This window comes from Typopeltis vanoorti, chromosome 13, assembly GCF_054136105.1.
Source record: "Typopeltis vanoorti isolate ZY-2024b chromosome 13, IOZ_Tvanoo_1.0, whole genome shotgun sequence".
Taxonomy (NCBI): domain Eukaryota; kingdom Metazoa; phylum Arthropoda; class Arachnida; order Uropygi; family Thelyphonidae; genus Typopeltis; species Typopeltis vanoorti.
Window position 1 is genome coordinate 72,340,041 of NC_143561.1, and position 15,042 is coordinate 72,355,082.

Sequence of the window (15,042 nt, forward strand, 5' to 3'; positions counted from 1 at the left end):
ATCTTTGTTATCTTGGACAGACTAGCCGTTCTGCATTGATTAGAATTGAAGAACATCATGATTATTAGATTTTTTGTTATCCGACAAGTCTGAGTCTGGTCTTGCTTCGCACGCTATTGACATTAGGCACAGAGTTCTACGGAACCAAACTAAACTTCTTCATTCCAGCAAAGTTGAAATTCGATCGTCTTTTCCTAGAAACATGTGAAACTCTACTAAATCGTCCGAACCTGAACCAATCAAACTGCATTCTGATATCCAAGTTTTAGGAAGTGATCACTATTAACTGTTCACAAGTTTTCTCTTTTTTTAATCTACGCAACTTTATACAATTGTTCGTTTGAACTCCAATAGTGTAATACCATGTATCAGCTGCGACCGCGACACAAACTAATATGCTCATGAATTATGACTCATTATTGTGATTCATCTTTCGAATGTCGTTAACAGTCTGTCTTCCTAAGTACACGTAACATTGGATGAAACATATTGGAGTTTTCTTATTATTATTCCTTCCCTCCTCTTTTACCTTGTGGTGTCGAGGATTTTTCTACATTTAACCGCTATCCTATCGAGGATAAGGTGGTTAGCCCTATGCCTCCCGGTGTGTCCTATCTGTATATGGATGTGTTCATGGGCCTGTTTGCCTGTTCTGGGGGGACGAAAAACCGGAGTTTCCGAGTGAAAAAAACCTTGCCTCCGTATGAGATCCGTTAACTCACCTTTAGTCGAAAGAGATCAGATAAAGGTTTCTCAAGTCTTTCCCACTAAAGGGCTTCGTCTATACTGACTGAACTACGGAGGCTCATATGTTGGAGTTTTTAAAATGAAATTCCATATAATTTTTGCTACATGTGTGCTTCGAGTGCACGTACAATTAAAAGTATTAATTAATGAATCTTGCATTCTTCAGTATCTAACTCCGAAAGATCCTTTGTTTCCCATTGTGATCAATAGTATTAACGATTACTGACTGATTAATACTGATTAATAATTTTTGAAATTATTAATCAGTAATACTGATTAATACTGATTAATAATGTATAATGATTATATTATTAGTAAATGTCAAAAAAGGAAGAATAATGTGTATGGCCCTTATGTGTTAAATTCGGTACTGCACGAGCAATTTCAATTCGGCTATTCGTTAAATATTTATAATAATAACAACAATAATAATAGTAATTTGACAATGACAAAGTTTATTACAAATATACAATGGAAGTATTACTGTCACATTTTCTGCTCACTATAAACATTCGGTACAAAATTTTAAGTGAATAATGTTACATAAATATGCAAAAATAGTAATATTAATAACTTATGTATTTTACATTTTTTTCATTTTCCATTATTATTATTATTATTATCATCAGAGACCTTCAGTGAGTCAAGGACTCATCGAAGGAGGCCATTTATCCTTTACACCGTCTTGTATATCCTCTTAAACTCATTCACACTGCATGCACTTACCACTTTCACTCACCCACTGCTCTGTGAGAGAGAAAGCTAGTCTCACCACTTTCTTATCCGCACACAAACTCCGCAGATACTTATCCTTTCCTCACCTTCCGTATATTGAAAAATTTCAATCTTCAGTATCTTATGATACTCCTTTCAGAAGAGAGTAGGCCTCTATCATATCATTTCTTTTTCTTTTCTTTTCTTTTTTGGCACTACTCTGAATCTCTACTCATAATATACAGTCCATAATTTCTGTATCTTCTTTAAACCCTTTCTAGAGCTTCTTCTCCCTTCGAAACTTTGGAGACCAGATCTGTGCATAGTAGTCCAGGTGAGATCGTAACTAGGCCTTGTAAAGACTCAGATCTTATCCTTACCTGTCAATGTTAACAATTAACATCTGAGATGCATTGGAAATTTTTGGTATGCGACTTTTGAAATTAATCAACCATAATTTCAAGATCCTACCCTTGTCAGTTTCTCCAAGCATGATCCCAATATAATATGCTGTTGGAAATCCCATCCTGCCAAACCAAAGTGCATTACTTTACACTTACTAATATTAAACTGAAATGGATACTATCACATTTGCTCACATTTCCAGCCTCTTCAAATCATTCTGTGAGTGCTGTATATTCAATAACATCCTTAGTTGTCCTGCCGTCTTGTCTATCTTTGCCTCATTAGCGAACATTTGAACATCTGACAGACCCTTCCCAATGTCATTGATTTATAGAATGAAAAAAACAGTGGTACAAGGATTGATCCCTGGAGTATTCCAGTGGATACCTTTAATCTAGCAGATTAGAACCCTCAGAAACTACCTTCTGATATTTGTTCATCAGTCACTCGCTTATCCTGATGGAACCCACCATTTGTGCTCAACAGATGCGCTCTTGAACTAACACCTGTTCTTTATTATCTATATACTATATTATATTCACATGGCATCCACTCTACAGCATAGAAGCAAGCCCATATAATGCCAATTTCAAAAATTGAGACCCATTGTTCTCACATTTTCAAAGTAATTGAAAAGCTCATCAACAGTCAACTTCTTCGACATATGAAGAATTGTCAACTAATTAATGACGACGAATATGGATTTCGCCAATCAAGATCCACAATAGAATTTCTTGCCTATATCATCCACCTTTGGATACATGCCATGGAAAAGGCTGGAAAACTTGCCTTGTTGCTTGAAATTTTAGGTATTTGATAATATCTGGAATCGAAGATTTCTAAGCAATATTCCATTTTATTTATTGTCTACGTTTCTTACTTTGCAATTGATTGCCAAATTTCCCTTAGGTTGTTCACTCCGTGTTCTTCCTCTTCACATTTTTCCTATTGATGCAGGTGTTTCTAGGGCTCTCTTATTTCACCAACCCTATTACATACACATACCGGTCACTGAATTAGCAACTTTTATTTAATACGGTATTGGACCTTCTTTAGCCTGAATTACATCATAATTACAGCATTCGGTTGGCATAGATTCCACATGGTGGTGGATTGCATCTGCAACATACCAGGCGTTTACTAGACAGTCCTGCTTTCAATGGCTCAGATTTAACGGAAGAGGACTTTGCTCCCAGATCTCTTTCTCTAACATGTCACATACATTCTCAATGGGATTCAGATCCGGGCTTTTTGGTGGACAGGAAAGATGGTGGAAGTCGCTGTCATGCTCACTGAACCACTGCTAAACAATTCTTGCACAATGAACAGTAGCATTGTCGTCCATGAAACAACCATCACCGGCTCGCTTAAAAGTCAATGTTGTAGGATAGACTTCATCGGCAACAATGTTCAGATATTCCTCGGAAGACACCCAACTTTCCAGTTATATCAGGGGGACCCGTTTAATACCAACAGAACATGCTCCACACCATTACACCAACTCCAGAAACTGGAGTTGTTTTACAAGGCAAGTTGGGTTCATTGCTTCATGGGACTCCCTGCTTACCGTTGGTACAGAACACGGTGTACCGTGACTCGTCGTCTTCTAGTGTCTAATCACGGTGTTTTCCTGACGCTACTGTAGACGAACTTTCCTGTTCTTATTCGAAATCAGTGATTTCCATATAGGCATGCGACTGCCAGTACCGAATACTCTTCAATTCTCTGTGTATAATTGGGTGAGATATGGATCGGGAACCTTATATGCTGCACATATAAGGTTCTGTTTGTCCGTATACAAGGCCTTCTCAGACGACGGTGATCTCCAAGTCGTAACTGTCTTAGGACCACTGTTACGCCTCTTAGACAAGCAATGTGGATTATTCCCCCCCCCCCTGATTAATCATTCGGGCTATCTCACCTTTTGAGAACTTGAACCTAGTAATCTCTGCTGTATTCAAAATCGTGACTTCAGCCAGATTAGTAAGCCCTGTATCGAACTCCGAAAGATACCAATATACATTAACTCTCCTCATCCTTAAGAACAAGATTTAAAATTATTTTAGAAACCATATCATGGAGATCTCAAATCTATTGAACATATCCAGTCAGAAAATATAAATTTCAAAGTCTTTGACTCTTTGAAAATATTGACAGAAAACATTTCCACCAATACCTACTTCACTATCGTACATACATTGATAATAGTGCTCAACTACACCTTGACAAACATAGACGTACTAATACTGACCGAAGGTCAGTATTAGTACGTCTGTGTTTGTCAAGGTGTAGTTGAGCAATCATACACTATTAATAACTACCAAACCTACAGCTTATGTAGACCAAACAAAAGAGGAGGTGGCATTGTGGTATTTATCAAAGAAAAATACAGTGTGACCGAAAAACAAATTCGTTTCGAACATGCGGAAACACTAATTTTGGAAATCGCAAATAGCGACAAACATGGTATCAAATACACAATAAACATAATATACAGATCCCCCAGATAATAACCCACTTAGCTTTCTGCATGGATTAGAATCATGGCTAAGCGGCATTGGACCCTGTGCCACACATCTGCTCATCCTAATAGGAGATATTAACATAAATACTCTTGATCATGCTTCAACCACTAACACATACCTTGATATACTAAGCCGCTACAACATAAACCCTACCATAAACTCCCCAACTACAGAAGAAATATTCAACAATTCACTAGCACAATCATGCATTGACCATATCAACATACGGGCTCCCATCCATACATATACATCATCCATCATCGGTAATTAACGTCAAAATTGTCGTTCACTATTTTGTCTCAACTTCATTTCATTATGCCACTCTCCCCATCCCAACACCTCAAAACTCGATCATAATAAAGAGCATTGTCAACAACTTTGTAAAAATACAGACTGGAATTGCCTACTCAAAATAAATGATCCTGTAACTTTATATGATAACTTCAAACTAAACTTCACAGAAATATGCAAAAAAAGCAACAAATCCTACATGAACGAGGCGATAAACCGATAGTAATTCGACACATGGCGACATTCTAAATAGTATTACTGTAAAGGAAAATCTATGGAAAAGACTAAAAAAGTCACCCAGTAATAAACATTACAAACATTATATAAAAAGACAAGAAATCAACTAACAACAAAAATTCGTAGGGTAAAAAGACACCACTACTATCAAAAATTTTCGGAATATAATGAAAATATGAAGCAAACATGAGCTACACTCAACTAATTACTAACTAGAAAAAAAGAAAACTTCAACACAAGATTTTATAAAAAAAACTTTGGTCAGGATATGAACCAAAAGGAACTAGTAGACCTATTCAACTACTCCTTCACACAGCTCAAAAACGATCATCTACCAACGATTAACATAAAATTACCAACACAAAGTCAACAGCAAACTATGTATTTTTCACTTGTAACAAAACAGGAACTGAAGGAAGCACTCTTACAGCTAAAACCAAAGACGACTCCAGGAATATACAAAATAAGACTAATAGACCTTTAACACACTTTGAAGAAATAAACCCAATACTTTTGAGACTCGTGAACATAATATTCGACATTGGCATTATTCCACAACAACTAAAAACTGCGATAATTACCCTAATTTTTAAACATGGTAAAAGAAATGATACACATAACTATAGACCAATAGCAAACCTACCTGTCATTTCAAAAATTCTAGAAAAAATATCACACACCAGACTACAGAACTGTTTGCAGAAGTACAACATTATCTCACAAAACTAATACGGCTTTCAGAAAATAAACAGCACCATCACTTTATTATAAGACATCGCCGATGCCATAAAAAAAAGCCCTCCATAAAAACACGTACGCTGTCCTTATACTGCTTGACTTAACCAAAACTTTTGATACACCTGAACATGACATACTACTGACTAAACTATACTCAATCGGGATAAGAGGAACACTGCATACCTGGTTCATGAATGATCCCTCAAACAGAACACAAGTGACAAAAATAGGCACACATTACAGTCGGAGTATACGGATAAAACACAGAGCGTTTTATCTGTATTATCCCACAAGGCGCTATATTATCACTTACTCTGTTCCACATATACATTAACGATGTTCATAACTTTGCCACACGAAGTAAAATATATCAATACGCAGACGACACTACACTACTAGAAGTCCACAAAGACATCAACACCGCTCTTTTCAAAGCACAACAAGACCTAAATGAAATCACAACTTGCTTCTACCAAAACTCAATTATAATGCATAGTCACCTGCATTAACAACAAAAATAGTGGCCAGTGTCCCGATATCACACCCGTAACACATAAAAAATACCTTATCCTTTACATAGATTGCCACTACAAATGGACAAAACATAGAATACCTATATACTAAACTCCGCCTCATTGCAGCCAAATTTTTCCAAGTAATTTTGATTCCATATAACGTAAAAGAACTCCTATATCATGGTATCTGCGAATCGCTACTCAGGTACGGCATAACAGTCTATGCAAACACATCAAACAGCCATCTAGCGAAACATTACATTAGAAATTATTTCAATAGTGATTTGGATACCTCACATACAGCAGTCAATAACTAAATCCTTTATGGCGATGCACAGAATCCTGAGCATAAAAATTCTGACACACTACTTAATGTTACTAAGGAATTACTTCAACAACATTTATCGTAACAACAGAGACACGTATTGCCTAACACGACCCACCACAACTCTTTACCCCCTAGATCCTTCAACAACTCATACGGTTCTACAGTGAGATCACATCTCATACCCACGCTATTCAACAACTTACAAAATTTAAAACTATGGAATGACAGCTATGGACACATATTGGGACTCCGTTCCACGTTGTTGGGGGGTTGTTTTTAAAAAGCAATTTGTTTAAAATGTTAGAAGGGTATCCATTCAGAGATAGAGTGTTAGCTATTTGTGACAGTTCTCTCTGTACATCTCCTTCTTTCGAAATAGACCTTACGGCTCTATTACGAAGCATATGAATGATGCTGTATTTTGGTAATCTATGATGGTTAGACGAATAATGTAGATATCTACCTGTATCTGTGGTTTTCTTGTAAATGGACAGTTGGACATTGTTATCTTCTCTCCTCACCAGTATGTCAAGAAAGGGTAGTTCTTTGTTCTTCTCCAGTTCCATAGTGAATTTGATCTTATTATGTAATGAGTTGATTTTATTAAGAAACACGAGAAGGTTTTCCATGGTATCCTTCCAGATGATGAACACGTCATCGACATATCTCCACCAAATCGACGATTTAGGTGAAATAATGAAAAAATAACCTTTTCAAGTTTTTTCCATAAATAGGTCTGCACATGGTGGTGAGAGGAGGCTATCCATGGCTAGACCTTCCGATTGTTTGTATACTATGTTATTTACTTTGAAAAAATTTGATTTCAGGCAATTCTTCAAAGTAAATAAGATTGATCCTTATTAAAACTGTTATTAAATTTAACTGCCGGCTCGAAACATACGGCGAAAATAGAAACATAAAACAAATTTAGCACGTTATGGATATAAAGGAGTATAATATTAGAATTCACATGGTGATACTGGCGAACGAGACTTGAACCAAATAAAAATAATAAAAGCATATTATGTCGTCCTTTCCTCCTCCGCTAATAACAGTGCAATACCCCAAAAATATTTGGTAAAATCTTTCCATTCCAAGTTCCTTGTTATTAAATACTAGAAGATAGTTTTGTGCTTCTTAGGTTTACATAAAATAGCTCGATGGCCTTGTAAGAATGAAGCTCTAAGAACATGGTAGCAAGCACCAAACATTCTAGTTAGACTGAACCTCATCCATAATGATACGATGTACCTGTTGCCTGCCATTTATTTGTCAAGCTTTTCTATGTAGGATATTTTTTTATGTGCCTCTCTTTCACGAAAGGTTTTTGTAAACCTTTCGTGAAAGAGAGGCACATAAAAAACCTGTGGTATATTCGTACCTTGGGTAGATTAAAGATCTTTTCTTATTTTTTATATTCTTCAGTGTTTTTTATCAATTTATGTTTTACGTAATCTGGAAACCCTGCTTTGGAGACAAAACGTAACTTTTCAATCCACTTCAGGCCTCCACTCACATCGTGCGATGAGATTCATCTCCAACCTAATGACAATCACAAACATCCATGCCCTCGGCAGGATACAAACCCGCAGCCTATTGGTTGGAGAACGAATACGCTAACTACTCCATCAAGTAAGGAGTAGTGGTTAGTAAGCAAACCTGATCAGTAAAATTAAGAGAAAGGGATTCAGTTTTTATGTGTAACTCTTAAGCTTCCTCCTGATTCTAGATTTTTCTGCTGAGGAATTTCTCGCATGCTAGTTGTGCTGGGTTATGGCTTGACCACCCACCACCACCTAATACATGCATCAGTCACCTAAATGGTGAGCTCTGCTTAGTAGAATGGATATCCCTGCGAGTTATCGACATAAAGAAACCTCCTACCTCTGTTAGAGGGCTTCAAGTTTTTTCAGGTTTTTCAACATCCAATAAAGCCCTTTTATTTTATAAGCTCTGTAAGTCCATAGCGTAGGATGTCCTTTAGGTGGAAAGACTTGAGTTTCATTGCATTGTAGTAGTACTAGAGGAGTTGAGCTAGCCATTCTCATAAGCAATATTAGGTTTTTTATCTCACAAAACTTACGCACCAGGAAAGTGAATTTATTTTTCTTTCCCTCTGTGCATTTGGAGCCCGCACTACACACTCGCTTCATAGCCTTACTTGCTTAGTCATAATTTAACCAACCAAAACCAATCATCCGTTTTATTTCATATAAATAATGTTCCCATCGTTTTTTATAACTCCCCCTCCCCCCACACACACATGAGAGGTCACAACGCTTATAGCAAATAAACTCCCTGTGTGATCCGTGTGTGATCTGGTGTCAAGAACAAAGTAATCTGTTGATATTCTTCTTAACAAGTTGGAGGTTATGCTCGTAGTGCTTCGGAAATACTTCATGAGAAAGGCTCTTCCGCAGAATTGCCGTATTGAGAAATTTAAACTTAAGATCTTTTCAAACCAAAGGAGGTGGGACTGTATTCCACACGCTTACCTTTTTTTTTAATATGAGTCCTGCCCACGAAAGGTTGTTAACCCATATTAACCCATATTATCAGTCAATATTTATTTCAAAAATTTAATTTAGATTATAATTTAAGGTAATGTAATATTCATTCCCGCATTTCATATTGACTGAATAATACACTTCAATAAAAACTGTTAAAATAATTTTTCGTTAGAAACGTATTTTTTAGCAAGAGTTTAATCCGACTTTGGCTCATGTTATGATGTGCTCTCTTTCATATCCAGACTAGGTATGATAGAGGCAACTGATAATTATTATGGGACAGAGGGATATTAGATAAGCAGAAGTGCCTAAACGATAAGTATTACGTTTTCAACTCTATTTTATTTTATTAATATAATTTATTCCAATTATTCAGTAAATATTTATTTCAAAAATTTAATTTAGATTATAATTTAAGGTGTAGATCAGTCGGTTTCGGCAATGCCTTTTGATTGGAAAAACCCGGGTTCGAATTCCGTCTAACACGCGTTGAACCTACCCTTATTAGAGTTTTTCAACTAAAGGCAGGTTATCCGATTTCACACGGAAGTGACAGGATTTTTCCTCCTGGAAACTCGAATTTTTCTTCCCAATAACCAGCAAACCCGCCGGAAAGAACGCACACACACACACACACACACACACACACACACACACACACACACACACACACACACACACACACACACACACTACATTATGCAGATAGCATTAGCTTCCCTATCAGAGCATTAATTAGGTTTAAATAATCCAAGTTATTTGGCCATGAGGCTTTGAATTTTGCGAAGAATCTTTATCTGGGCTTTTCAACTGAAGCTAAGTTAAACTTCTCATATACAGGTAGAAGGGATATTCATTCCCGCAAAACAAACATAAAAAATACACGCCTGTATATTTTTTTATGTCTGTTTATGTCTGTACTGTCGGATTTGTTTTCGTTGTCTCTTCCAATAATGTACCCCTTATTGGACTTTTTTCATACCATAGATCATTTCAACCGTGCAAAAATTCTTTTTAGTTCCAAGCTACCGCGTGCTGATCTCTCTTTCTCTGAATTTAAAGCACTGAAATCATCGAATAATAATAATAATTTAATTATTACGAAGGCTAACAAGGGAAAAGCTGTTGTTGTTCAAGATAGAAAAGAATATGAAAGAAAAATGTCTCTATTACTTAGAGACTATTCAAATTACAGGCCCCTCATATCTGATCCTACCTATAGTCAATTATACAGACTTAGTTCTCATCGATAACGTTACTACTTGGAATGAAGATCAAATGAAAAATTTTTAAATATTCTTTGATCGTTCACCTAGATTGTATGGTCTTCCCAAAGTTCATAAACCATGAATTCTATTAAGACCAATCGTAGACTGTATAGGAAGTCCCACTTATAAAATTTCTAAATTCTTATCTAATTTACTTCTTCAACTAGAAGAAGTAATCTTTTTAGTTGTCTTACATTAGCTACTTAGGTGTCGCTTTTTAGAATTGTCTGTTAATGTTCAGTTGCCATTATGTGTTCTTGTACTGAAGATGCCTATGATACTTGGGAAAAAATTCTACGCTAATAAAATACATTATGTGAGTTTTTATCCGGTATTATAATTATTTAAATTTTTCCTCTTATCTCATAGTCAGTTTTGGAATGTGAGTAACCTCACATTCCAAAGGTAATATTCGGAATGTGAGTAACCTCACATTCCAAAACTGACTATGAGATAAGAGGAAAAATTTAAATAATTATAATACCGGATAAAAACTCACATAATGTATTTTATTAGTGTAGAATTTTTTCCCAAGTATCCTAGGCATCTTCAGTTAATCTGATCTCGAACACATTTTGGTAGTAATGGTGAGTAAGTTTGGCAGAAAGCATAGTAATTGGGTAATTTGTAAGAGACGTGCTTTTTCTATTCTAAACAAAACTTATCATATGCAAAAAGATACTACTACTACTACTGATGCTGCTGTTACTGCTACTACTAATATCAATATTAACTCTGTTAATACTAATAATGATAAGAACGTTCTAAATGAAATTTTTTTGCTTAATGCTATTAAACATTCAAAAAAAGTTCAATACGCCGACATAATTAAACAACGATTATAATCGTTGTTTAATTATATGTTTAATTATATGTTTAATGTATAATGGATAATTATCCATTATAGGCATTTTGATGTGCTAATCGTTTGGTAAAGAGGTAGATATACATCTCCCTTAAGAAAAATATATACTTTATATATATATACTTTTGTATATACAAAATCAATAGTAAAGAATTTCTTTTTTGCTATTAATCTTTCTCTGGATATTACTTTTCATTTGTCAAAAAGCATCTATGCTCTCTGGTGGCATTCTTTGTTGCTTGAGTGTAACGGTAAATGTTTAAGAATCATTGATCTTAAATATTTATCGCAAGCTTTAATATAACAGTTTTTCTTTTAAAATTACTTTTAAAATACTGTAGATAAACTGGATTTCAATAAAAAATATATTAAATAAAGTATGTTTTAAGAAAAGAAACAAAGAAAAAAATTAGTTTAAATTTATCATAACAGAAATAGTTCAAAGCATGAATGTTTTCGCGTTCCGTTTACAGAATCTTATTCATGAAGCGCGTTGATTATTTCAAGAATATTTTATAAAAAATCTTTTAAAAATTAAAAAAATTTTAGTATTTTTAATGAATAATACATAAGATGTATTGAAAATATTGATTGTAGCTTCGTATTTAAGGAGATAAAAATGTGCAATGTAAGAAATATTAAAATACACATAAATAGGAGCAGTTATACAAATTGTAATTTCTTAATTAGAAATGAAATTAAATAATATATGAAACAGTCATAAATCATATAAAGCCATATTAATTAGTCTGATTAGAACTAATTTAGGCCACGATTTCCATTAGAATGTTGCATTACAATAACCATGGAATATTATTTATTTTAAAATCCCACTAAGGAGTTACTGTACAAGATAACATTTTATTAAAAGTAGCATCGAATATTCATTATACTTAGACAAGAGTATAACTTACTTTGCACTAAGAGATCCATCTTTCTTAGTTCCTTAGGGGTGTCAGTATTTCAGAGAACGCAGTTACTCGGTCTGGCTTACAGCATCCGCTTTGGTAGTTGCACACAAATATCTAACTTACCAAGGATAAGTTTAATGAAATGCAGTTAGTAAAAACACAGACCTGACGTCATAAGCTCATTACTGCTTGGTGAAGAAATGGGAACGAAGATCTAGGAGTCGTGGTGACGATTCGGAGGTCAGGCGGGTAGCATTACCCGACAAAAGATAAATTACGCATGACCTGATGGCGAAAGTGTCAACTTAGTTTGCCTTTAATAAGGAAGTGCTCTCCAAGGATCTCGAAAGAGCAAAAATTTTTTCTCTTAAATAGGTAATAGCTTAGAGCAACTGTAACGTAATGTTCGGTCTCATATGTACATCACACGCCCAACTGTTTTTTTTGTCTTGTCCTTCTAGAACAATGGAGGAATCCTCAGCCTTTCATCTGCTAACTGCAAAGCCACACTGTTTTAATTAGTATATGCCATCTGCTAGATGCCATACCAGATTCCGTAACCAGCAACAAATATTTTTCTGATAAATTTCTTAACAAATTTATTGAATAATAGTTACACACACACACACACACACACACACACACACACACACACACACACACACACACACACACACACACACACACACACACACACACATTCTTTCTCACTAAACATGGAAATACTCGTTTTTTGCTTCATAAGACAGATATTCTATTGTTCTGACGGCTATCTGAGTATAATAATTACTTCAATTACGTAAGAGATCCATCTGAGCTCCTAAAATATCCAGGTGTTACCGAGTATGATGCAAGGGTAGGACATATGCTGTGAACAGACTGAAAAAATCTATTAAGCTACGCATATGTGGAATTACGTAAAGAACGATGTGTGTGTGTGTGTGTGTGTGTGCGTGTATATAGCGCCATTGTTCTTTACGTAATCCCGCAAGAAAAAGTCAAGGTTAGTCAGTTACGGCGACCGTGCAGGATCCACAGGCCAAGCGATTGCGTATTCAAAAGGCTTGTCACAGCATGATGGATGTAATGGATGCTCCATCTTTTAGAATAGAGTACTAAGTTGGTCCTCACGGAAATAGCAGTAACTATAACTCTGGTATGTTGTAGTACACGCTTCCATTTACTGATTTTTTTTTTTTTTTGTTCCAAAGAAAAATAGTGGTTTAATAGGTTTTGCATGTCAGTGTACAAGAATCATTTGTGCCTTGACATGCAGCAAACTTTTGGATTGTTCCATGAACGTTCGACAGAGATGTTTGTATTTACGACACTGAAACAGGCAAGAAGCAAGAATGTTGCTTCCTTCTCGATGCGGACCCTCATATTCATGTAAAACCGTCAGTGGACCACTGAGTCGTTCGGTGCAATGGCCTGCAGTAAGTGTAAACGGGATTCTTTCCTTTAAACATGAAATCAGTCTGCTGAAAGTTGTTACATATACCACTTGCGAATGTAATTTGCAATTGGAAGAGTTTTTCATACTTCCTCCTAAATGCAATTATATAGTTTCGTTTGTATTGATTTGTTAACTTTCATTTGTGTGTGTGCGTGCGTGCGGGCGCGCGCGCACACACACACAAGCGAATTTGTGATTATTAATTTTCTGGTCTGTATCATGTACGTTAGCCTTTGCAGCTATTTGGTTTTGACGATGCCCTTTGGTTCAAAAGACCTCGATTCGAATCCCATCTAAGAAGAAGAAGAACGTTTATCAGAGCTTTTCTTATGGTGAGTTGCCCTAGTTTCATACGGAGGTAGCAGGATTCGCCATCATAGAAATTGGGCTTTTCATCCCCTGTAAACCAGCTAGACGATATACTTCTTGCCTGGTATTCATAACCATCCTTACTGTTTCACTGAAGGAAGGATATGCATATACAGTATTTGTAATAATTAATATTAATAATAAGTATTAATAATATAACTGGTGATAAGTGTTTTATCATTAAATCTATACTAATTTGCATTTTTTTTTACTTAAGTAAAGATGTGACACTTGTCACACCTTATGAGAAGCCAGCATGTGGCAAAATGTAACGGAAGAAACCGTTATCTCAAGTGCCTCGTTACGAAAAAGTTGAAATCTTTTTCTAGAACATTTTTGAATTTGTCAATTTAGAAACATGAGTTCCTTAAAACATTCTTTAAAACTTAAATATCATTAAACGCTTTTGATTAATCTTGTGCTTTCAAAGTGTGGTAGTGTAAATTTGTTGCATGCCATTTATTTAAACATGTAATAAATAGCATGCAACAAATTTACACCTACCATACTTTGAAAGCACAAGATTATTATATGTAAATGAAGTTACAAAATAGAATATCTTTTCTGGAATTTTAATTGCAAACCCTGATACATTTTGTTATATATTTTTATTTGACTTAACATGGTGTCGGGAGGAAAGATTGAAGCTTTGGTTTTTACCGAAATATAAATAAATTAATTTGGGGATTTTTGTAACAACGTGTTATACATTTCTGTATTTGTTTTAAATTTGTGAAGTGAATGGAAAAGGGGGAGAGACTATTTGTGAAGTGAATGGAGAGACCATTGCAATTTATTTATTTATTTATTAAGAAGTTTATTATATGATGTTTTGCTTGAAGAAATATGTGTAGAGTAAAACAAACCACGCCATAGATGAAGAATATTTATTTTAATGACACTTTTCAGCTTACCGATCGAAATAAATTACATAAAATAATAAAAAAATAGAAATAGTATGATATGTAATTATAAGTACAAAATATTAATTACAAGTAATCTGAATCTGAAGAAGAAATGGTTCATGGAAACTTTAGTTGGTAAAGTGGAGTTCAGAAAACTTCAGAATATGAACTATGAATCTGAACTGCCATTAAAATGTAAAGTTGATCTAACGGTCTAGAACTGGCAGAGATAATATTAGAAAGCAGAACTAGCCAGGT

General features: G+C 35.0%; 1 protein-coding gene across 1 annotated transcript in view; it reads right to left on the reverse strand.

Moving 5' to 3' along the window:
- LOC150100280 (proton channel OtopLc-like) overlaps nt 1-12,165 on the reverse strand; it is a 117,795-nt gene extending 105,630 nt beyond the window's left edge. The window contains exon 1 of the mRNA XM_090402831.1: nt 12,058-12,165. The gene's annotated coding sequence lies outside the window, so the exon portion shown is untranslated. The remainder of the gene's footprint in view (nt 1-12,057) is intronic.
- Nucleotides 12,166-15,042: the final 2,877 nt, after the last annotated feature.